This window comes from Anser cygnoides, chromosome 5 (assembly GCF_040182565.1).
Source record: "Anser cygnoides isolate HZ-2024a breed goose chromosome 5, Taihu_goose_T2T_genome, whole genome shotgun sequence".
In the NCBI taxonomy this organism is placed as follows: Eukaryota; Metazoa; Chordata; class Aves; order Anseriformes; family Anatidae; genus Anser; species Anser cygnoides.
Window position 1 is genome coordinate 18,942,004 of NC_089877.1, and position 26,094 is coordinate 18,968,097.

General features: G+C 40.4%; 1 long non-coding RNA gene across 2 annotated transcripts in view; it reads right to left on the bottom strand.

Annotated features, from left to right (window-relative positions):
• LOC136790863 (uncharacterized) overlaps positions 1-26,094 on the bottom strand; it is a 246,655-nt gene that overhangs the window by 26,352 nt on the left and 194,209 nt on the right. For both annotated transcript variants that reach the window (XR_010831652.1, XR_010831651.1), the window contains one exon: positions 10,763-10,963. This is a non-coding gene — a long non-coding RNA (uncharacterized lncRNA). The remainder of the gene's footprint in view (positions 1-10,762; positions 10,964-26,094) is intronic.

Below are 26,094 nucleotides of genomic sequence, written 5' to 3' on the forward strand. Positions count from 1 at the left end.
GCCTCACCAGAGAGAGTACAAAGGGATGATCACTTCCCTGGTCCCGCTGGCTACACTATTCCTGATACAAGCCAGGATGCCGTTGGCCTTCTTGACCGCCTTGGGCACACTGCTGGCTCGCGTTCAGGCGAGCATCGATCAGCATTGATCACTTTTAGGCTCCATTGTCTCAAGACCTATGCAAAGAATTTTATACTGTACTGAAATGAATTGTAACCTTCATTAACTGAAGGCAATTTCAGTGTATGAAACTCAGCAAAAATTGTAACAGGAAAAAACAAAGTGTAACAGCCACAGAGCTTTCCATAGTTACGAGGTTTGGGGCCTAGTTCCCCGCCTGGTTCACCTTCTCTCCTCCCCTCTCTCCCTGTCTTCACAGCAGCTTCAGGACATGCGTGTTGTTCCTGCTTTCTACTCTCATGTTCTTTGTCCCTTTCCATGTTTAGGTCACACATCCTACACCCCCAGCCAAAAACGGGGACCACCTGATGCTGAGGAATGCCATGTTGCCCTGCTTGTCCTGCAGTTAGATAGGAAGGACATCTATCCCGGAGCACTTGTCTGCTTCCACTACCATAATAAGCATGATTATTAACTAGATTACCACATGCACTTTTAAAAAAAGATGGAAAAATGGCCACAGAGCAGAAGAGGTTGATAACAAGACAGTTACTGGCTTAGGAACATCCAGTGTCCACTCCTACTGAGTTTAAGCCCAATTCAGTAAAAAATGTGCAGGCTGCTCACCATCAGCACCTCACCTACACGCTATAAAAGCCTTCCAGGGAGCACCAAGTTAGCAGGTGACATCTGATGAGCTTGCAGAGTGGGGTGCTTGGCCACAGGCATGACAAAGTTTTCTGCATCTCACCTTCAGGGGTTTTGCTTGCTTTTCTTTTTGGTAAAAGACAGCTCGTGAAGTAACTCCTGACACAGGTTGCTGGTCCTGGTGAAGGCCAGCCAGAATAATCACCTCAGTACACAGCCCTGCCTGCTCAAGACACACTTCTGGCACAGTTCTGGAGTCCTTGCCATAGGAACAGTGATGAATGGCAGATTTATATTGTAAAAAGGCTAGCAAGAATCAGCCTCTTGTCACCTGCCTTTGCCAAACCAATGACAGACCAATGATAGAAGGCAATAAGTCTTTGCTTTCTTTGGCACCTAGTTTCCAGGGTTTAGTGCAAAAGTGGAAGTTTCTCTGTCATACCACATAGGGGCAAACTTGCAAGTGAAGGTTTTCAAGGTACGATATATGGAGCTGTGTGGGCACCTGTATGCAGGTGGGAGTGGGTGGGTGGGGTGTTGCTCACTAACCATATATATAATGGTACTTACACAGAGTCATTTAGGTATTTTACTGCATCACACCTTAATGACATCAGCTGATAACACACTGGTATCACGCATACCAATGGATACTAATATTCGTAGCCTGACTGGTATGGAGCTGGTTGGATTATTTACTTACTGGAATTTAGCTTTGTCTGCTGTTCTTAGACACTGCAATCTTCCACAACACACGATCAATGAGCAAGGAACATTTCACAGCCAGAATTATCAGACAAACTGATACAACGCATCAGACCTCTTTTTTTAACTCTCTGACACCCCCCCCCCTTTTTTTTTTTCTCTAATTTTGCTTGGGCTTCAGTACTTATGAAATGTTACTTTTGCATTCAGGGAATAGGCTTAACCCAGGTAACAGAAGAGAGAAGTTCTTGGCACACAGACCAACTGCTACTGTACTTGGCACTGATCAGATGAACACCAGGGACTACTTTAGAGAGGCCAGTGTAATCTCTACGGCCATCAATTACTTGCTGAGAAAGTTCACATCTTCCAGCTAGTAGCAGCTGTGCTGGTGATTTCTTTGATACACGATGCTATCCATTTAAAGAAGTACACTCAATAGCCTTTTGCCTTTTCTTTAAGACCTCTAGTCCCTACCAGTAATGGGTAAAGTTTTCAAAAGAGCCTAGAGCCTATTTTGCAGGATGATTTAGTCACAGGCTCCCACATAAGCTTATTCATCCTGCCGCTGGGGCTGTGGTTACACACACATTTCTCCAGGACACCGAGTCAGCGTAAGCAGGCAATGCCCACTCTGGCTCGCTGCTGCCTGCTCCCATCCTGCTGCCACCCCTCCGTGCAGAACAAGGAGGGCAATGTAGAGACCGCCACAAACGGCCCTGGCGGTGGCAGCAAGGCCTGCTGGAGCCAGAATTGCCACAGAGAGAGGTGTTTGTGGAACCAGAGCCTCAAGCAATTCTCAGTCAGGTAAATAAATGTCCATGGAGCTCCAGCCTACCACAGCTAGACTGCTTCCAATACCTGAGCTCTAGAGACAACCCAGGTAGCTTTCCACATCATCCCTGGCAGGTGTCTAGGTACACCTTTAGATGCTTCTGCTGGTTTGGGATTGCCTCATTCACTGGTGGAAATAGCAGTGTTCATTTTCCAAGAAGCTAAGTCACATCTATTATTGTGTTTCAATGGAGAAAGCAAGCATGAAAGCACCTGGAGATGGACAGCCTTGGGCTAGCAAATCCTGGTCCCTCAAGACCTACTGCTTTGCCTACTGCAAACACACTATCTGACAGCCATAAATCACAAACTTATTATGTAATGGTCATGCCATTTCATAGACAAAGATGTATTTCACAGGGAGTATGGTTTTAATAAACAGGCAGCCTTTCAGTGGCTAGACTGGAATAAGCCAGTGATCTCAGTCCAATTCCTGCTGGAAAGGTAGTCACAGCACAAAAACCACCAGCACAAACGGACAGACTGTTACACACGGCAATGGGAAGCCGAACGGCTTTCTTGCTCCAGTGGTGGCAGGAGGCACGTTTACGGCAGGAGCACCAATGCCCTCAGCAGGCTGGGCGAGCCCCACAGAGTTGAGGCATTGCAGGAGGCTCTGCCTGATCCAGCCTGAGACGATGCTGAGGATTTTGCTACTTTGGGGCTGCCTTGCTTGGATGCACACAATTGTCTTTAGACATTTAATTAGTTCATCTTAATGCTACCATGCAGTAAACTGAGGGATTCATAGGGCTGACTGAGTTAAGACCCAAACTAACATGTGCAAAGCATGCACTTTTGAAATGCAATGAGAAATATTCATTATTCTTGGATAGAGCTCCCTTTTAGTTCAGCAGTTATAGCAGCTGTCGTCATTTACTGCATTAGCAAGCACTGTTCCTGTGAATTTATATCATCGTATCCTGGAGTTCTTTGCCAGCAATATGCTTAACCCACTGCTGCAAAATAATCCCATATATATTGGCTACATATTTGAGATATTATGATTAGACTTTTTTAGAGGGTGTTAGGAATTATTTTTATAAATGTGGCATGTGTGTATGCACAAGGCTTTTTACAATCAACCTTAAAAAGGAAAGAAATATATTTTCATTTTTTAACTTACTTAACTGACATGGTTTCCCCTGGTTTCTGATAGGCATCAAACTAATACAGCCATGCTGTTACTATGAAATATTTAGGAAATAACTAAAGAAGTAATGTAACTTAATATATTTTCCTGAAGTATGATTCTAACAGATTTCCCATAAACTATCAAATCTGTCATTATAATGGAATAGGTGATGATATCTGAGAATGTCTGATGAGGTCAGTCAGAAGGCTGATAGATATGTGCCTTTAAGAAACACAGGGATTAGCAAGCAACGTAACTATGCTCTGCAGTTCCAAGCCGTGCAATAAGCTTGTCCTTCCTATAATGTCATCTTCAACATGTTAGAGAAAATGCATAGAGGAAACACCTGATCAAAACATCTTCAAATTTTGGTTGTTATAAGGATACAAGAAGTTTGACTTTTTTTTTTCCCAATGACTTTTAGACCTCAGAGACTTCAGCCTGCAGAGTAAAGGGCAGTTTTATTCAAACAGAGAAAATCTTATATATTCCAGAAGATGCACAGCTGCCATTTCATGCATAGACAAACCTTTTATGGCAAATTAATTCTAAGAAATAATTTAATGGAGTAGTATGGACCTTACCAGTATTGATCATAAAATAGCAAAATCTAGTGCAGTTAAACAAAACAGTATGTGTGACTGCACTTTGAATGGGAAAAATAGATTTGGGAACAGTGTGTTTCTAAATGCTTTTGATAACCCTCGTAGAGTGTTGATAGACAATTTATGCACAAGATTCACCAGACATTCCCTGCTGGGTCTCATCCACTGAGGATATAAATCTGCCAGCACAGGTACCATATCATCCACAGCTCCAGAGTTTGTTCCTTAAATCAAGTTACAACGGCTGGTGTGCATTGCTAAAATATTGGTGTGCTAGTCAAAATGGCAGCCCTCAGAAACACCCATGTTTTAAGACTATTGTTAAGTTTGTTACAATACATCACATTAGACCATCTTTCTCCACAGAGGGTTTGAAAACTTATGTTTCCTCTTTCATTGAAATTCAGAGACCTCTAGGACAAGGGATGCTACAGCTCTGCACTGTGGAGTTTGAACTTGAAGATAAAGATAAGTGCTTTACCCAGCCAACAGATTGCACCTTTCAGACTTTTTTTCTTTTCTTTTTTTTTTTTTTTAAATGTGTCTGTTAAGAACAGTATTCTGGCTAGTTTCTTCTTGTTCCTTCCCTCCCTCATACCTTTTTACTGAGCCATCTATTTGACAAATTAAAAGGATGTCCCTAGTGAACTCAAAGCACAACTACATCTGCTTGGATTTCCTGTATACCAACACTGATTCAACTCAAAGACACTTTCCAAAGAGCTGGCAGAGAGTCCCTTGCGCATCACCCCAGCAAGGCAAATTCGGGAGCTGCAAGTATCCCTATTTCTGACCAGCCTGCATTTTCCTTCTCTAGATTTGCATAACCAAGCCTGGATAAGGATGTGAACGCACCCCAATAAGCCAGTACACACAGACTCTATTCAAATCATCACTGCAGGACTGGTGCAGTGTCTTCGCAAACTGGAGCTGACTTGTTGATCCTCCTGCGCTCAGAAGATTGCTGTCTGGCACCACTGGTGAGACTGAGATTTCTGACTACAACCAGCAGAACTTTTCCATGCACCAGTGTGCCAGGAAAACAAGGATACTCCTTGCAACAGTTGCTCCCTGAGGGAGGAGGAAATTAGGGAGAGGGAAACACAGAATTACAGCTACTTCACACTACTGACTTGGCACGTGTGCTGGTATTACCAGCTGTCAGAGCCTTGCTCTAGGAAAATGCTATGGCCACACCTCTCAGAGCTTGGTGACAGTGTTGTAAAGGATGTAACAAAGCACAGAGGTAGGGGTGAGTGCAGTAAAATTAATCAAAGGGCCTGGTTCTGCAAAGATATGCTGTACATATGCTGACTTCTTTACAGGGGACTTAACTCCCTTCCAGACTGGATCTTCTATTCAGATCAAGCTGTTGTAATAGATTTTCAAGAATGATAACACATTCTGAGCCTATGAGACACTGAGCCCTTGAGTTCAGGGAAAGTTGTGGGTGCTGTGATTAGACTTCTAGATAAACAAATCCTAAGGGATGTTCCTGCCCAGCACTTAACATTTTCAGTGAGATACCGTACTGAGGCTTTTGGAAAAGAGTCTTAATTTGTCCTTATTTAGAATGGCAAGAGCTTCTGTCTACAAAACTGCTTTGATATTTTCACATTATCTGCTATTAAAATCAAAGCAGTGGGTTGCATCACACTTAAGTGCTACCTGCAAGGAATAATCTGTCACTAAGTGAAGATAGTAATCACTGAATGAACGAATTGAGGTTACAGACTCTCCAGTCCCTTCATTATTAAAGTAGAAAAAGGTGTTTTGAAAATAAAGCAGAGTTTCAGAAAAGAGTCTTGGCAATAACTGATGTTTTTCAGTGCAAGCCATGTGATATGCCTCAGCAGCTCTCTAGCTGCTTCTGAGCTGAATACTGCTCTACTGTATATCCTGCTTCCTGGCGTCATCTTGGCTTATTTAAGGGCATCCAGCAGGTCTTTTACTTACATTTCATCTGTAAGCATGGAGGAATACAAAACATTTTCAGACTGACCCCAAAATGCTGTGTTTGCGTATCTAAAAGCACCATTAATTTCATGTGAAAGCCACACCTTTAGCACCACAAATCCACCCACCAGCTATATATTCAATCCCAAACTGAAAGTTATGCATGTTCTTGCTAACCTAGTTTTGTATGTGTGTGTTTTTTTAACAATAGGCCTAAATCCATATTAATGATCCAAAAAGTGACCAGGCCTCAGCACCTTTTGTCCTCTATACATTAACTATCCAATAATCAACAGTAGCTGTCCTGTACTCTGGTGTCTTTGGCCTAATTCAGAGGGACAGATATTTATCATCACCCTTGAATTGGGTGACCCATTCTGACAGGTCGACATCCTTATTTATGTAACAATGTCATAGACAGTAACTGCTAATGAGTGGAGTGACACAGGGGTCTGTTAGATGGAAAGGCAGAGGAAAGCTGAAAAGGGCATGAGGGGTTAATGGGACTTTTCTGTTCCAGCCTCCTGGGATGTGTAATTATGTCCTAAGAAGAAATGAATGTATTGATTAGATTAGTGTGCAATTGTGTTCGTGTGCACACGTACAGTGCCGCATGCATATAGTCAGTAATTGTGTGTGCCTCTATTTTTTCTGTATGTGTTTTTAATGTAAACTATCTTTGTCCTTTGGCCAGAAACAGGCAGCACACTCCCACAGTCTTCTTGTCCTCACTGGGGCAAGATCCTTGTGAATCCATGTGGAGTTTATCTGAGTAAAGGCTGAATTCAACTTCAGTAAACACCAAATAAGGCCTTCAGGATTAGGCCCTCACAAACAAATGACTTCCTATTTGCATTGTTTGGTACAAATACCCACCATCACTTAAAATAGCAGTAAAAGCAGCCAATGCATTGTAAACAATAAGTGAGCGTTGTCTGCTTAGGAGACCTTCCACCAGACAAAGTAGGCCATGCTCATCCCTAATGTAAGTCCTCCTCTATCAGCCTGCTTACAGTAGAGAGGAATTTGGCCCCGCATTCTTTCTCATCAAGTAAAATATGTTCTCTGACAGGTCAAGGAAAGCATCCTTCACACGCTCACAAAGGCCCAATTCTCCGCTGCATCTCCTAAGTGTGTGATCTGAACTTGAGGGCGAATTCCCTTGATGGGAAAGACAAAACAATAGAGAAGAGCAGGAAAAAAAAAAAAAAAAAGGAAAGCATGTCTGAAAATCAGAGCTGCCCATGGCTCAGAAGGCAAAGGAATGCAGCTGATAGTGGTACTCCTGCCTATTGGTGCTGATAGGGAAAGGCAGAAGAATTGTGGCTTTTCATACCTTGTAAATACTGCACAAACTCCAGCTAGGAATAGAGCCTTGTATGTCCAGTAGGCCGGTATTTGATGCTTGGGTAAATAAGGAACAACAAGGGTTAGCCTGGCAGTAGGAATAGACTTTTTTGGGTCACAACCTCAGTCCCTTGTCCCTGCGATAACGAAGGCCACAGAAGCAGCGTGCACAAGCCTTTGATAAATGAGTACCTCCAGTTGCATGCTGAAGAAATAAATTACTTTCTAGTGACTCCCTCTGGAAAGAAGCAGCATTATTAGGCTCTAGTGGGATTTCCTTCTACCCCACTCTTGACTAGGACCTTTGTGAGGCAATGGGGGAAAAAAAAAAAAAAAATCTGAAGGATTCCTAAGTCTCAGAGGGCCCACTTTACCGAACTGCAATTTTTGTGAACTGTGGCTAGGATTCCAGACATAACACTCAGGAAAGGCTGTATTACAGAGAGGTAAAAAAGGTCTTACTGAGCAAGGTTTCTGAACATTTCAGAAATGTTTAAACTATTTAATATAAGAGCACACTGTGAGGTCAGTGTCACAAGAGAAACATCCCTTGAAAACAGATTCTGACTAATCTAGATTTTTTTCTAAAGAATGAAAGATGGCAGGTATGGCAGACATTGCACTTGCAACATGAAGATCACTTGAGCCCTACTACTGAGAGATACCATCACAGCTAAAAACAATTATTTCCCATTGCACAATATTTCTACTTCAAATTTTCTCATTGAAGGAGCACTGTGGAGGCATTTTTGTAAGTGTTTTGGTGTAAAAAATTTCTGGGGAACACTCTTATAAAAGAGATTTTAATGGTATTCCCTACAAAAGGACTTAAAATCAAAGATGAATGTCCACCTTCTCAAAATTTGCCGCAGGAGTCAAAATACAGAGTAAAAGCCTGGCCCTGGCAGTGTCTGAAGGAGTTTTATCACTGGCTTCAGTAGGGCTGAGATAGCATCTGAAGTGAAAGCACTGGAGAAGGAACAGCCTAATAAAACCACGGTATTTTCTTCCACATTATGTACGAAGTTAAAGCAAGTTCAGTATCCAGAGTGAATGGCAGAAAGACGCTCCAAAGGAAGAGGCATTCCTAATGCCATAGTTCAAACGCAGGTCTGAAAAGCAGACGCAGGAAAGTTAATGTTTCAGTGACTGCTGGCCCTTTGACTCCTAATAGTTAAGGGTGGGTTCACATTTGGACACTCAAACAAAACTGATTTTGCCATTATATTGATGGGAACTTTGTAACGCAATGAATCATCATCAACCGGCTGATTTATTTCAGAGGGCAACTTGAAGCAGCCAACTTGGAGCAAGGTAGCCCAAACTAAGCAGAAATATCCTTCCCTGTCCCATTTATTAGTGTCAGCATCAGCATAAGCTTTTCTCCTTAATGGACCAATCTTTCATTCAGGCCATAGAGGATCCTGAGAAAGTTTTCTTCGTTTCTTTATATTTTGCCAAACTTCTAAGTGAGCTCCTAAAAACTTATTGAAAGAGCATTACTCAGTCTGACACATTCCATTTATTTCAATATGGTGACAAAGAGAGAAGATCTAGTTAAAAATATTGCAACAGCCTTATGGGATACTTATGGGTTTCTTAAATGTAATACATCACAATAGAATACTTTGTTTTTGTAGAAGGGCATTCTGTATTCGCCAAAAAAGCTGCTGACTTAATCATTAGTTATGATGAGAAGAGATTTAGTGCTCTCTTTCTTTACACTGTCAGTGAGAACAATGTCTATGAAAAAGCCTATGCTTCCCATTATAAATCACTATAAGCTCCATGAAAATTTCTCCTCTACCCTGGGGTTTAAGTGAGCAAATACTCAGTGATGCAGACTCCCAATAGTAGCACTTCATGCCTAGCTCCACAAGTTTATGAAATGCTATGGTTCAATATAAGTCTAGGCACTACCCCTGCATGCAATTTCCATTGTGTAGCAATTTATGTATGGCAAGTCTTTGATAAAAACAAATGAAATACCTACGAGTTTCCCCCTCTTTCTTTGCCAACTATATATATTTTTAAATACTTTCAAACTGGAACACAGTATCACTTTTACCATTAAAAATATACACCAATGTTTACCTACCCTTTAATTTTTCATCCCCTAATATTCAGAAGAAAACCTTTCAGATCTTATTTAGGGTAAGCAAGGATTCAAAACTGAAGCTATTCAAAAAATAAATAGCTTGTAGATGTTTCCCTTCACTGAATAAAGACTATCGCATCAGATCGTCATAAGAAGACAAATTCAACCGTACGTGATATGGGAGGAAGTTCTGAAATTTATAAACCTCTCTCAAAATAATTTGTATAAGAAATACAGATTTAAAAACCTAGAACAAGGCATCCAGATTTGAAAATCTTTGACCTTCCCTGTCTTCCTACTTTCCCCTTCCCCTCCTCCCCCTTACCATAGTCACATACACTGGCTGGATTTTATTGTAAACTTTGAAAATAAATAATAAAAAAAAGAGCATTCCACACATCTGCAAGCATTTTTTTATTTGTTTGTTGGCCAAGGCTGACAGCTTTTTTTGTGTTTCCTAGTTTATCAGAAGTCTATCAAAATAGTTTGAAGAAAAGGAGCCAGGACACTTTCCCTAGATTTTAGTGCCCTCTAATATTTAAATTAATTCTTCCGCTTTTGTTTGTTTCTTTGTTTGTTTTTTCCCTTATTCATTGCTTTTCTCATTTCTTGAAGATAATATCCTTATTTCAGGAGAGGGAGATGTTTGTTTCATGACAACAAACTGTCTCAGTCTCCTCCTTTTCCGGGTTTAACTTTTTGAGCTTTATTCAAAATTCCTATAATTGGGTTCAATTTTGAAAGGGAGGACTTTGATTGAAAGTTCTCAGCCACCCACACTGGACCTGAAAGGCCACTAGAAATAGCCCTTGTCTGCTTCATTTCTCAGGAACCAGAATAGACACATTCCCTCTGGTCTGCCCTAAGATATGGATTTGGCTCAGTAAGCAAATGTCAGCTGCAGAAGCAGCTGGCTGCAGAGCAGTTTTCGTGGAAACTGGGAGCCTGTGTCCTCTGAAAAAAATATAATACTATTTCACTAATTTATTCTTTTTAATTTATTTTGAATGATCTTTGAAATGGGCAAGAATGACAGTAAAGTCAAATCGTTATTGGTCTTTTGATTTCAGTTTGATTATTGACAATATTACTGTGAATAAAAATGATTATAAATTTATACTGAAACATTGTATGTTAGATATTGGCAAGACCTTTGTACTAAAATGCAACAAGATAAAAGCACAAGCATTATAGGTCTCTGGCTATTATCACAGCTCCCAAAGCTACATGCTGACATCAGGAGTCTGACTTTCACATACAAGAAAGACAGGCCTTAGTCCTCACAGGTAAATAATGCCTGAAGATGTCACCTACCTTAATGGTTTTATTGATGTCTGAGTTTTCAAGCAGACTACAACACTAGAGGTGGGAACTCGGCCAGTCCTCTTAAAGGGATGAAATCCTGCCTGGGAATGGGCGGTAGTGCAGAGGTTCCAGTGCCAGCATCCCAGGTGGACTCCCCACAGGAATTACCAGCATAGCCTGTCACCCGCTGATGTGGAGACAGACTTCACCCTGTACAAAGATAAAGAGCAGATGATTTAAACACAATGTTTTCCAAAGAGAAGACAGCTTTTGAGTGGGTAACTTCGCAATTTACATGTAAAGCTGAGGTAAGGCCCAAATGTGACTCCATCACGGATTGCCAAAGCCTCAAACTATCTTAACCCATCTAGAGCTTTGAACAAAACCAAAACTCTTTAAACTTCTCGAAAGTACCAAATACTCCACTAATCAAAATAATTAGCATCTTTAACACTCCAATATTCCTCCATCCTTACCAATCCTGCAGATAAACAATCAGGTTACTCAACCATGATTGTACTCCCCATGCCTTTGTAGATCTGTGTTCCCGATTCCACCTTTCTTTGTTAAGTGAAATATTTGCTTTCCAATATTCCACTGACATTGAAAAACCTGTGGTGAAATTAAAGCTAAAATTATGAGTAATGAAATGCATGAAATTGTACTAATTGCTGCAGTAACCTCCTCGACTGATCTATCTGGTGTCATCGGTTTCCTGTGTTCTACGTCTCAGGTTGCGTGGTGTGTTTTCCCATCCAGTCTTACACCAATCCAGCCCTTTCCAACAACAGATTTTGCTTTGGTTTTGAGTCCCACACCTTCTCAAGACCAGTTTACCTCTCCCTCCCCCCGCAGCTGCTATCCAGGGGGATACCCAAACTGCCCACTCTGGATTTGTGCTGCTTTCTCCTGGGGGTGGCAGAATCAAATGAACAGAGGGCTCCCTCAAAGGATCCTTGTCCTTTGTGCAGGTTTCCTAACTTTAAACCAGGGATGAAAAAAAAACAAAGCAAACGTGACCCTTGCAATTGAGATCCTTTATTGGCACAAGCAGTCCTATTAAAGTTGAACAGGAACAGACATCATAATAATTAAAGTGGGCATGAGTTGGCTTTGAATTGCAGGAACTCTGGGTGACCACATTTCACTTTCCCTGTCATTGAGTAAGATAGAATTTCCTCCTTCTCATCAAATGGCAACTCTTTTATTTATGGATTACGTCTATGTTTTGCAAGGAGGTAAAGTTACTGATAAAGTTTTCCTGAAAAAAACACACTACACATTTTATTTCAGCTCCACAGATGACTGCAGTTGATCACATATGTTTCCCAGCAGCGATCAGTGTATCCAATTAGAAAGATCACAGAATATTTTAGAGGTCTTAGGATCATTTGGTCAGCCAAAAGATTTGGGCTTTGAAAAAAGAACATGAAGGCAAATATGGTATGTGCTATTTATCATGACAACCATGCACAGTAAAAAATTCTCTTGAAACTAGTTGTACAGATGTAATCCTTAGCATTAAATACCTATATGTGTGAAAACCAGGAGATTTCTTTGTTTTTTTTTTTTTTTTAAACTATTATCTTTTAAATTATAATAACTCACTGCATTGCAGTCCTCACTATATCATTGAACTGATAGGAAAGGACTGGGTTTTCATGGTCAGAAATCATTTCAAAAAGGAAAAATAATTAAACTCTGATTGTCCTTGAAAGAAAACATGACATCTTTAGTTAACAACCTCCATTACTTAAAAGGATGGAAATATTATATAAATGTAGCTCTTAGTTTTGACAAGTTCTTTTTAATTTTAATCTTCAGCTCTAATATGACAAGAGCACTGCGTAGAAGAATCTTCAAAATGAAAATTGTTATTTGGATACTTGTATTTCCACAATAAAAATATATTTTAAATGCTTTCATTCTAGAATATTAATGACAGCGAGGAAAACAAATTTCCTGCACAAAAAGAGGGGACAAGATATCAAGTAAGTTATCAATTCTTGGTTCAAAGTCTGAAAATGTCTTTGTAGTATCTTTATTTCTCATGCAATTAATTTATTGGTTTACCACTAAAGCTTATGTTTATGATGCCTTCCCAGTACTCTGCGAATAACTTCACAGGACCTGATGGTTGAAACCATCAGGCCTCCAATCCATAAAAATGGACCAGTTAGCTGAGAAGATTGAGTTGTTATTGTTTTTATGTGTTTTTGAAATAAATAAATAAATAAAAAGAGCAAGAGAAAGCAACTGAGAATTAAGGACAGAAAAAATGAACAAACAAACAAAACAACCAAACAAAAACCAACAAAACCCACCACAAAACCAGAAGAAACACTGGAAATAAATGATATTGAGGAAAGCTAAGAAAATTGGCTTCTGAGCTAAGTACTGCTTGTGAAAAGGCCTTTGAACTGTATATAAATATTCTTCCTTGTTGCTTCCTTGCCTTCAAGAAAACAAAGCTCTGCGTATGTATGTGAACAATCAGGACTGTATGAAAAATTCCTCTTCATTGAAAAAATGGTAAAACCTATACTTCTATGGCTAATCAATCAATTTTAAAAAGGAAAAAGTCAGTCTTCAATTTTATTACATGCCTTTCAGATGCAACTTTGAACACTTAGGTCTCCTGAGTATCACGGTAGCAGTATTAGAGACATCCGACATTAGAGACCCCACACTAAATCTTCTAGGCAACTAGTGTCCTCCCCCAGACTTTAAAACTTTCTGCTTTGAAACTTCCCTTGTGGATATGATTTATACTCCAGCAGCACCCAAGCATTTAAGCTAAGACTGAGGCCCCTTGAACTGACCACTTGACTAGCCATCCTCTGAAAAAACCAGACCATTCCTGTTGAAGAATGCCTGCATCCTTGGATAGATGACTGGAATGGGTCACTGGTATATTTTGTCTTAAGCACTGCGACAGAGCATCCCTCTTGCAGAAGCTGAGCCCACGCTCTGGGACTGCCAACCCAACGCCCTAAGGAACGAACACATTATGCTAGCAATGTGTTGTGCTGCAGATCTCCTTCCAGAGGGCTTGACCTTCCACTAGCAGTGTTGGGACAGAGCTGTTAAACCCCTCAGGACAAAAGGAGTTCTGCAAGACCTTGTTATATGTTGAACATAAATAGGTATATTGTAGGCTTGCATGCAGTCCATTTTACTTGTGCAAGTATGTTTTTTGTTAAACACATAAAACACAGTGTGGGTTTTAATGGTTGATCAGATCCCGTTAAAGCAAATTGCATGTTTAAATACAAAGGATGAAAGGGCCTCTATTATTCTACAAATTTCTAGCAGCATTGCACCTTAAAAGGAATTTTATAGCAAATTCGTAGCTTTGCAACCAGCTCATGAACCAGAGGGCATAAAAAGGACATGTGTTCCAAGAGCAAATGCATTCCATATTTCAGAAATAATAAGTTCTTGCTTGAACCCAAATCCCATCGAGGCAAGGAAAGGCTTTTGCATCCATGGGAAGTAGGACTTTGCTGTCTTCAGCAGAACATTATTTCATTAAGGCTGCTAACCTTGTCTACGTTATAGACAATCAAGACACAACTAAAAAACCCCTGCTGTATACCAGAATGCCACAGAGGACTCCTTGCCCTACACTTTAATTGCAATCCATACAAACATTCAAGAATAAAGATCTACATAAATGGAAACACTGACCCTGTTGATCAGGCTCATCAGAAGTGAAAAGATTAAAATACCCTAATAGCAAAGTCTAGCAATAAGATTTATGAAGGAAGTATCATGTATCTGTAGCTGATGGTGTCTTTGAGTACAAGAATTTATGCAAGTAAACCTTGACATAGCCAGGAAGAAACTTTTCATGTAGTCCTAGAATTAGTCTCTTTCTGCTAAACGAAAGTTGTAGGATTAAAAGGTGCAAAACACACATACCGCACATAGCCTTCACCTACAGTCATGCCTGAGCCTCTATTCTGTGTATTTAGACAGATGTCTGTAAACTTTTAAAAATGCTGTTGTGTGTTTTAGGTTGAACTGTGTTTAAACCAGTGAAATACTATGCACGCTGCAGCCTACAGCTGTTAGGAATGCAGATGCCACTTAACCAGAAATAGAGCAGGCAAATACTTAAAAATGGAAAAAATATAGAAACTGAAGGCCCTAGTCTTCAGATGAATCTTGCTGGAGCTAATAGCTGGGATTTAAGGTGCTATCATTGCCAGCTAGCTGCTCCAGCTCTGTGCTAGAGGGTTTCACCATGATGTTCTCATCACGTCCCTTTAGCTGCCATCAATTTTGTTTTAAAACACTGCACCATAAGCCACAGTAACAGAGGATCTGACACAGTCTTGCTCCTTGTGCCTTTTTGTAGACATTGGTAACCCCTTCTGCTGCCCCAGCAAGGTTCAGCAGAGGTTGTCAGCTGGAGCCCTGAACATTTTGCTAGGGCAAAGGCAGTGAAAGTGAGAGTACGTGACCATTTGCTGCCTTTGATGAGGTAACTGCAGTCTTTGGATTTTTCAGTGCAGAATGGAAAATCTTGCTTCTGTACTATACATTTTTGATTTCTGGCTATAGCTTTCTTTCATATTAACAGTTTACTCATATGCGTTGAAATTTCCTGGTCCTCAAAGAAGAGATCCACAGTGCTAATTAGAAGGAAAAAAAAATAAGGAAAGAATGAAAATAAATCAGAATAGTGAAAAAAGGCAGATTTTTAAGGTGCAAAATTTTGTTCTCCCATAAGAAAAGTCAGACTGGATTGAAGTTGGTGAAGGTCATCATCATCTTGACCAATACTGAGCCATACATAACAAGCCTTAGAACATATCCTACAAATTCAGGTAGCAACGAATGTTGTAGAGCAGTTTAATGGGTTGTCTGCACCACCTCAGTACTTGGTAAACCTCAGAGTACTAAAGTAATTCTTCTCTGTTCTCATTTATGTAAATCCTTACATGCAATCATCTCTGAAGCATTTGAGCTCTTCCAGATAGTGCACTAATACCTGCCGCATCTTTTCCTCTGCCAAACATAAAATGTATGAGGAATGAGCCTTGATGGGCCAATTGAGCAGAGGATGGCAAGCTGTGCGACAGTCAGCACTCCCAAGAGAACTTAATGTCTGAGTCACGCCCTCAGAAATGTTGTCTCTTGCATAGATATGCTTTATCTATTTAGGAAAATCCTGTTGTGCCAGAAAAATAAAGCTATTGAGGTATCGAGTTTTTTTGTGATAGGACATTGGCCTGGCATTGCTGAGAGCTGAGGGAATGGCATGTAGGTTCACTTGTCTTCATCCACAGGCAGCTACCCATAAAGCTTTACATTTATATCTAGGTGGTACATTTTGAATGGCATAGAAAAGTCAAGCTGTGAGAGAAAAATCTTCCAAAAATACATCACGATCCCAAATGACTTGAATAAAAAAAGGTAAAGCTTTGACCACAAACTTTAGATGAAGTAAAGATGAACCCTGCACAATCAGTCAAAAGTTAGAAAAAGCATTCCAGTTCATTCCTTCCCAATTTCCCACCGCATCCAAGTTTCAGTTAGAGTAAAAAGTAGGAAATTTATATTTTCAAGATAGAGAGATTTGCTGGGCTCAAAACCAGAGTGTGTCTTTAAGCACTTTTAAAATTCATGCCTCCAGAGTCACAGCACAAGTGGTATCCTACATTATTCCTTGACTTTCAACATAGAGGATGTGTAGATAAAGTCTGGCTTGGTTTTCTTGCTCAAAAAGTGTTCAAATGCTTCTATTGTAGAAAACTCCAGGTTTTCAGTGGCTTAAATACTCACTGTGAGAAGAGAATTGTCTCACATTTGGAAGCTAGAAGGCTTGCTTCTTTTTCTATTCCTTCCTGCCATCTGCAAGATCTCATATAGGGTAAAAACGGGAAATTACTTGAGCAAATCTTCAGCTTTCTTCAGTTTTCTTTAAATAACGTCCTCAGCTTTCTGCCTCATGATTTACATAATAAGGAGACTGTGCTGTGTTATTACATCAGTTTCATTTCTTCAGGGAAAAATGCTCCAGATGTATTTGAATAAGTCGTTAGTGCAAACATCCCATTTTTGTAACAGCATTCCCTAGATCAACTGTAAAGACTCGCTGTTGATTTTGGCTACAGGCTTAGGAGTGGACAGACATTGCCACTTGATCTAAGCAGCTGCCTCCTCATTACTCCCTCCAACATGTTTGTCATGGAGAGAAGTACAAACCCCTAATGGATCCACAACATGAGCACCAATTCATAAAACCAGGCAGATGACTCATCTGATAAAAATCACCATTGTAAAGCTATGCAAGGGGAAAAAAGAAAAAAAAAAAAAAAAAGAAAAAGAAAAGAAAAGAAAAGAAAAAAGATTTAGCCTTCCTTAGAGAGATTACTTCCTTTCCTCAGGGTGTTTTTCCTCAGTCATATGGGAATGAAATTATAATTAAATACGGAGTGCTGGATCCTGACACTTAACTCTGCTGGGACAGTACTGCCAGTAGGTCTATTAGAAACTCTGGCCATGCTTGTGGAGTGGGTACTACTTACTCAAGGAAAAGGTTACAAAAGCCCTTCCTGTCAGAATCAAAAGCAACAGTGAAGTGTAAAAATGAACAATATATAAATGCTTATTTTTATAAGTAAAAATGTTATTCATTTTAAAAGTAAATAATCTAAATACCTCATGTATGAATAGATGTCTTAAGAATGGGTGAGTAATTCTTGTAGATGCTGACATGTCTGTATTACACGTGTACCACAGCCGCTATTTGCTTTCTGGATGAAATCAGAACACTACAATTTTTTTTGTAAATGGCTGGAGTTTCAAACTGGATATGTACTGTCATGTCCCTAAACAATAAACACTGTGTTTTCACTTGGAAACTCAGTAAAGATGCCTAAAATGGCACAAAGATATGCAAACATTACAACAGATAATGATAGCAACTGATGTATTATTTTAATAATTTATACATGCTCTGCTACAAAATTAGACCCTGTTAAGTGGTAAAAAAATTACACCTATTTGTGTCTACTGGATTTGTCATAACTGTTCAGATCCTTGTTGCTGTGCAGGAGATGTGGTATTTGCACTTAATTGCATCATTTGAAAGCCTTAGAAGAGGGTATTCTAATGATTAAATCAATGTAAACCAGGTTTCGGAGCCAAAATAATCAAAAGTCTGACCAAGGCAAATGTTCTCAATAAACTGAGCTTGCCAAACACAAGTGCTAATTAACACCTGATTCTAATTTGGTGATTGTGAAAGTGTGGCAATGGAGCCCTATGATTTTGCAAGTGGAAATAACATTGCTTCTCTCCATTTGGTAGATCACATGAGCTGCCCTCATGGCCAAAATTCTTCCTTTTGATCCACTCTGGAAACAATCCATCAACATGGTGGCAGCTTTATTCAAGTTGTACAATACTTGTCTGTCTAAGAATACTTACCATTTTTTTTGTGTTCTCCCAACAGTAATGATTCTGAATGAATTTTTCTCTACCTTGATGTTGGTCTTAATCAAAAATTTTCAAAATATGAGTTTAAAATATCACACTGACTGCAAATGACAACCTCAATTCATCACATTTTCCTTTCATATTTCCTGTTATGACAGTTTCAGATGTTAGGGGGAGGAGGAAAAGACTACTCTCTCAGTCAGGTTTCACACATGCATCAAAAAGACCTCCTATGTACCCTATCAAGTCTTCCATTCAGCAAGACACTTACAACAAAAGCAGAAGTTTTAGCACCTGAGTAATTCTTGAAGTCAATGAGCATTTGATCAGTTACTTGAACAATAAAGGTTTTTGCCTTGCAACGCGAAGGAGAAGTTCTTTACGCTTTCCACAGTGGGTGAAGTCACGCAACAGACTCAGCCAAACAAATGACACTAGATCTGTTGACAGACATGGTAGCCAACCAAATGGCCAAGAAGGCTGACTTTTCAAACAGAAAAGGACTGGAAGAACTACTCTTTCTTGAAGTAGGTGGTGTTTCCGATAACGACAGCAAGTGTCTCCTGCGGACACCTGGAACACTTCAGACCTTAGGACCATTAACCTAGTACCATCTCCCAGAATAATGTTTTTTTTTTTTTTTTTAAGTACACATTCAAAGATGCTCTCATAAGTCTTTGCACAAATAATTCAATAGCACCGTTCCACCCTGAAACAAAAGTGGCATGGAACAAAAAAAAGTTACTGCTACTTTAGACTTTAAAGTTGTAATACTTGTCATTTATGCCTAAAATAACATACGCTTGATCTTCATGTGTAACACACATAAATAATTACCAATACATAATACCAATACAACAATACCAATACAATACATAAATAATTAAGATGCGGTGCATCTTCAAAATCAGGGTTAGGTAAATTAAACTTCTAGCTGACTATCAGTGAATTTGGTAACAAAATCAACACCTTATGTATTTGATCTACACAAGCTACGTTCTACCATATACTGACTTTTTAAGTAATTACTTAGCCTGTCATTAAAAAAAAAAAAAGCCAAATTTGTAAGAGCAGCATGGTCTACAGAAATATTTGCAAAGACTCATAGGTATTTTATTACCTCTCACCGTGCAAATGCATTTGACTGTGTGTTTAAAGCAACTGCAGTTTGTTCTTAATAAGAGTGAATTTGCACTATAAATGGCATCCCCTCTTAAGAAACAATACTTCCTTTATCTACTTGTGTTCAAAAGCGCCTAACAGGGAAACCCAACTTATCTGTTTCATCTTAAAACTGGAGCTGCCTGTCAAGCTTTGACAATCTTCAGATTCTTTTGGAAATAGGAAGCAACACATTGTGTTCAAATTTGCTTTTAGTGACAGCTGATCCCACAGGAGCATCTAGTTAGAAAATAATTGATAGCACTTGAAACAGAAAAGATTGCAAATCAGGTATGACAAGTTTGCATTCAATGGCAGTCCTAAAACTAATTGTCCAGTTAAGAAATCAGCTTCAGAAAGAGGAAAAAACTTAAGGGGAAGGAAATGAGAAGTTTGTTTATTGCACATACACTTTCATTCTGACAATATTTTCCTTTTAAAAGGCAGGTCTGGAATAAGCAGTACATTAAAGGGATGGGCCCAAAGCAAAACCTCTAAACCGAATACTCCGAACTTTATGACTCAAGCCCATCTGTAGTTTGTTATAAACAAGTCATAAGGCATAAATGAAAAAATCTGGATGCAGAAGGATAGAGGCTCGATCCTGCTACTATTGAAGTTAACAGAAAATCTCTTGCTGACTACAGAGGACTTTGGAGCAGGCATTAAAATTCCAAAGTAATACTGGCAAAGCTTCAATCGTGTGTGTGTGTGTGTGCACGCTTGTGCGTACGCACACACAACCCAATATTAAGAATTTTTAACCCTGATTCTTATATCAGACTATACCACCGGATGTCAAAAACGAAGATAACATGGGAGGAAGTTTATTTTGATGAGGAAATCCCTAAATGCTGTTGAAAATATGCTTGGAATGGTTAATTAGTATGGAGGGGCTTTGGAGGAAATGATATCTTGCAGCTTGACCATCATCTTTTTGCCAGGTTTCCCTTCGATTTATCTCTTATCTGCAGGAAACTGTCTCACAGCTTCTGAATCTGCTGTTGGCTAAAAAGAGAAAAAGGACAATGACTCATTGTTGGGCAACAGGACAAGTTCTATTTGGATTCTAAATTTCCACATTAATGCTAGTTAATGTCATATCTAATGTACTTCAGCTCATCCAGGGGACATCCAGGGTGGGCTCTGAAACTAACCAAAAGTGAAAGTTCCTTCACGAAAATAACAAACACTAAATTATAAGAAGATATAATACCCAAGGGATAAAAACACTGAGTAATACAAAAAGTATCTGATGTATTTTATGTGACTAAGGCATCAAAAATGCCTTATTAATAAATGAAAGTATTGTAAACTGGTGAGCAGCTGGTGACAGGATGCGGCAACTGATACCCACCAGAGTTATTTCTGGCCAGAGAATACAAAGCACGTTGATCGCTGCGACTTGTACTGGAGGGACTATTTCCATGCACAGTCAAACGAGGCAGGGCTCCTGACTCTGCAGCTTTTACTGAGGGCTGGCAACGAAGACCTGGTTAACTACATGAAGCGTGCGAGGTTCTGCATCCAGCAACCACAAACAGGAGCGCAGTCCAGGGAAGCACCCAGGCAAATGTTTGAGAGTCCCCGCTGCCGTGCTCCAAGTTAAGCACGGATGTGAATGCCGAGCGTAGGGGAGCGCTGGGGGAGGGATGAGAATGCATCAGATGATCACTGTGCCAGCACTAATGAGTACATCAATGAAAGGATTAAGAAAGGATGGGGACATGTTGCGCCCATCCCCTCTCCTACAATGTTTGCTCCAGTGCTCAGAGGTGTGGCTTGATTTGGGTAAGAACCGAAAATTCAGCGGCTTCTCCAAATATTACATAAAAGGAAAGAATGACATAAAAACACGATCTAACTGTGTAAATATTTTTTCCAGTTTCACAGAACAAATCCCAAGCATGTCATGCGTCTTACATTTTTTATTCCCCCGGCTCTCTTTCCCCAATGCTGAGCTAACATCTGAAATAAGAGTACACAATCAGTATGTTAATAATCAAGGAGTCTGCTCACTGCATTATACAGACATCAGAGGAATTTCTTCCACTGTCTGATGAATATTATAAACAGGCCTGTTTGTATTAACCGAGCCTTATGTAGCAAATCCAAAAGTGACAAACCAAACAGTTTTAAGTGGTTACATTCCATCTCCAAATGTCCCGAGTATCAAACTTCATTAGAGACCTGCATCCTGGCTGCATGTGAGGGAAACAAAGGCCGGCAGAGGCCCACAGTCAGTCGGACTAGACGCTTGGTGCTGAAGCAGATGACTGTGACAAGGTTTTTAAACTGCCAGAGTGACACTGCAATTGCAATCTGGCGTTGCAGCTGGAGAGCCAGAAATATTGTATAAGTTACCAAGAGGGAAGGCATTTATTCTTGAGAGCGACACTTCAGGAAGGGTTTACATCTGAGTCATCATCTTCGACAGCGTGTGTGTCCATCAGCAAGCTGAGCAGCAGAGCTTCTGCAAAGCATTTCAGGGAGGTTTGAAGCTCTGCACCTCACTGTGGGCCTCTCTGGCTGCCCTGCAAGTCCATGGAAAAGGTTCCTTTCGGTGTCTGCGGGCTGAGAATGGGTCCCCGGATGGTATTTCTCGGGCTTAGAAACGGTGTGACGAACCCCAAGCACGTGCCCCAACCCCAAGCATTATCGCCCGAAACCTAACATTTTAGGCAAACAGAAGGAATAGGCACAGCTCCTTGCCCATCCTGCCTACAGTATGTAATACCTAAAAGCAACGAGGGGTGGGGGCAATAGCAGGAAAGGAAAGATGAGAATCGCATGAATGCACCCAAGGCTAGTGGATTTTTATTGCATATGTTATGATGGCTTCTCTGGGCTGCAATGGAATCACACGTTTGGATTAGTTCAAGCAGACCGTAGAGAGCTGTCGTCTCTGTGATCAGCATTTAGCACGAGGCTTTTGTGCTTTGCTAGTAGGGAGGACGGTGTCAGATGAGGCCAGGAGAAGGACTTTCATTCACCAAAGTTTTTTTTGCTGTTTTCTTCAACCAAGCCACTGGGTTTCCAGCGGGGGCCTGGAAACTGCGAAGGAACAGTCTTTCTCATGAGATTTCCTGTTGGTGCTGCATCCAGTAGGACCGGAAATATCACAAGAATAGCTTTTCTTGTGGTATTTTATTACTTCTGCTTCTGCTCCTGGCCGGAACTGGGAAGTACAGGGGTGCATGGAAATGAAATATAGTGGTCAGAGGAGAGTCTGCCAAACATTTGGAAACGACAACAGCAAGAAAGGTCATTCACTTCAGTCTCAGGAACTGCTTCCGATCTGCTTTTATTTTATTCAGACACATTTACATGATGCTGCTTTTAAAACTCATTCACTCGAGGCTGGCATCAGCCTGTATGCAAACATGGAGTGTCTGTGGTTTAGCTGTGACTACTGCTGCTAAGTTCCTATAGAGAAGTGACTTCTGTTTCCTAAAACGTTTAACTGACATAATCCACCATCAGAATAGATTCAAGAAAAAAAAAAAAAAAAAAAAAAAGCAGCTGCATCTCCTAGTTGCACTCCCTTTATTTATTATACAGCATATTAATATTCTTTGTGCAGATAAATTCTGTCCGGCAATTGTTTGTAAATACACGTTGCAAATATTTTTTCAGCAATCTCAGACGGTGCTCGGTGTCTGGTGGCAGCAACGACTAAGCAGCACAAGCAGCTCAAGCAGCTGCTAGCAATTCTCCCCCAGCCATGCCTGCCCTGAAGGCAGGGGGAGGCAGCTCAGGGGCTTGATGCAGATGGAAGGGGAAGGCTCAGGCAGGAGTGGACACCTTGGAGCAGTCAGGAGGAAGAGGAAAGCCAACAACAGCGCAAGCCAGCACTGCTGCTGAAAAGCTGTTCAGCAATTTACACCCTTGGCATCGCAATCAAAACTACCTAAACCACATGGGACTGTTTCCATTTCCTGTTTGGTTGATGTAATCTTTACAAGTTACTCCTGTTTCTTCCTGAAGTGAATTCTCCACTGCAAAACTAATTTTGTTCCATTATTAAATGAGTGTTGGCTGCTAATCAACGCTTTGCTTTCCTCAACAAGCTCCATTTGCAAACAAACTGAATTAAATGGGGTATGAGCACAGATGAAGAGAAATTCAATTTAAAAGCCAAGACAAGATTCCCTGAGTTTGTTTCCTTCATTATCTGACTCGCATCCTAACAGCACTCTGCTCAACTTAGCTTACAAATGCGAAGTTTTCCTACAGATTATGTCATAAGAAATAATCACAGGTATTTTCAATTCCTTTTTTTTTTTTTTTTTTTTGCAAGTGACAAAGGCTACTTGCTTCAATCATGAACAATTGCACTGAGGTTGAGGGGACTCTTCCACGATGATAAAGAAAATACAATAGATTTGGCCCAAGAAGGCTGTTCTTCTTCTAGTCTTTTGGACAGCTAAAGGCACACGCTGACAGAAGGAACAAAATAACCTTAATACTTGATCCCACGTTCTCTGTCATAAAATGGGACCAAATTCTGCATCGACAACCTGTACAAGCATGACACAAAAACTATATTTTATAGTTACAAAATCTGTCTCATTCCTTACTCCCTCACAACTGCGCAGACTATGAAGGATGGTTCAGAGTTCAAAGTAATTATTGTTGTAAAATGCCTTGGTTATCATCAAGGACTTTTTTGTTGCACTTCAGATGGCGTGGCTCCACTCCCAGATGTCTGCTCTCGTGCTTTCGCCAGAGCCACCCAGCACTGACTTCTCTCCCTGCTTTGTCCCAAAGAAGCATACAGCCTGAAGCCAGCTTCACGGGCTTCCCTTCCCAGCTCCCCACGCCCAGCAGTATTGCGCAGGCAGTCAGGTCACCAGCCTGCTCCTCTCTCTTTTCTCCCTGCCTGCAAGTTGATCCTGGCACAGTATCTCACAATTTTGCTTCCTCTCTCAGCCAGGGAGACACGTCAAACGTAATTACCTCCCACTACAGGGGAAGGGGAAAATGAGAGGCAAGTTCAGGTAGATCCTAGCATCACGGAAGGATGAGCAAAAAGAACTGATAGGAGCCAGGCTGGAGCCAAAATTCTGACACAACTGTTATGGTCTGTGCTCTGTGTCTTCTTACCAAAAGAAAAAGAGAAAACATATCCTTCATCACAAACTAATATAAACAGGGGAAGCAGGTCAAATCCCATTTGCTTCAGGTTCTGTACTGTTTTGAATTGACACTCACAGACTATAGCTGAGTCCTATCTTGCGTCTATAGGTGCATTTATTGCATACCTACACTTTTCACTGTATTAAAAGCTGGTGCTCTAAAGTATAATTGTATGGTAAAAGAGAACTGCACAGCACGTTCCATTGCTGTAGAGTTGCAAAATGTACCCATAATTTGTATAAACATACAATAAAGGTCAGTTATCTTTTCGCCATAAACTGAAAGATGGTTCTCAACATCAACACATTATAACATGATATTGACCTAAAATGTTATAAAGATGCACATTTAAACCTTCCAGATCATGCTACAGAGACCTTCATCTAGGGCACAAGAATGACCCCTCATCATTACCTCATAACTTGATGGCAAAGCAACTTGATGGCCTTTCCTTTACACTTGGTGTTTCTTTATTATTCAAGTAAACTATACGGGGTTGTTGCAAGGAGAATTCTCAAGTCAATGGGAGTTTTTGATTTAAAAAGACACAAAATCCCCTTTACCTGGCATTCGCCAGAATAGAGGCAAGTCTGCAAATTCATAGCTGGACTACATGCATCTAGTGCACTTTTATTTCACAGCACTGCAAAACATGCAAGTGCTGGAGAGGATTGGGTGGTCCAGCTGAATGTAGCCATCCTTCTCCAAGACATTTCTGAAAAAGCCTGAAACAGCGACTGTTTTTCATGTTGCTTCACAACCCTGAAGTGTTAATAGTAGACTCACAACAGACAGTTTTCAATGTGCCTTAGTAACTATTGTGGCTGGATAGTAAAAAGTTTGAACAGCTGCAGATTCCATGTCCAATCTCTAGCTACGTTTTTGACAGACCTCTTAGGCTTGCATAATAAATACAGAAAAGCTTAAGCAAAGACACTGAATATCATTATCAGCATTATTACGCGAGCAGATTGCAAACCACTCAGCATCCTAAAATGTGTCATTTGACTAAGACATTTTCCTACCATTTTTTTCTGTTCTCTGGGGAGCACCAGCACTCCTGAGGGCACATACAGACCTGAAAACTGTTGTTGTGCTCTGATCTCAGGTTGTGCAAGTGTGTTACTGAACAGCTCTAAATTCACTCGTTTCTGGTACTTAAATAAAGCTTTGCTGAGGCTCTCACTGACTGTGCTCCACTGAGAAATCAAAGAGTGATTTCTTCCAAGCGACAGTCCTAGGAACAACAACAATTTGAAATAAAAAATAAAAATAGGTGCAAGCTGCAAAGCTCAGCTTTGTCATCAGATTGAAAACCTCCATGAAACTGAAGATGTTGACTGAAAGGTTCAAGACGCACCCAGAACTGGGGGGTTAGTTTGGCCAATTCACATAAAGAGGTAAATTATAAAGAAGGAGTCTGGATTCACTTACATATTTTGCTGGCATTTGGGAATGTTTGGGTCTGAGGTTTTGTGTTGAAATTTCAGCTACCTATTGCTATGATTTTCATATCTTTGTTTTAATTCTTTTCTAACACTTCAGGGGAACACACACTTTCAATTAACTCAGTGCTCTCGACCTGACTT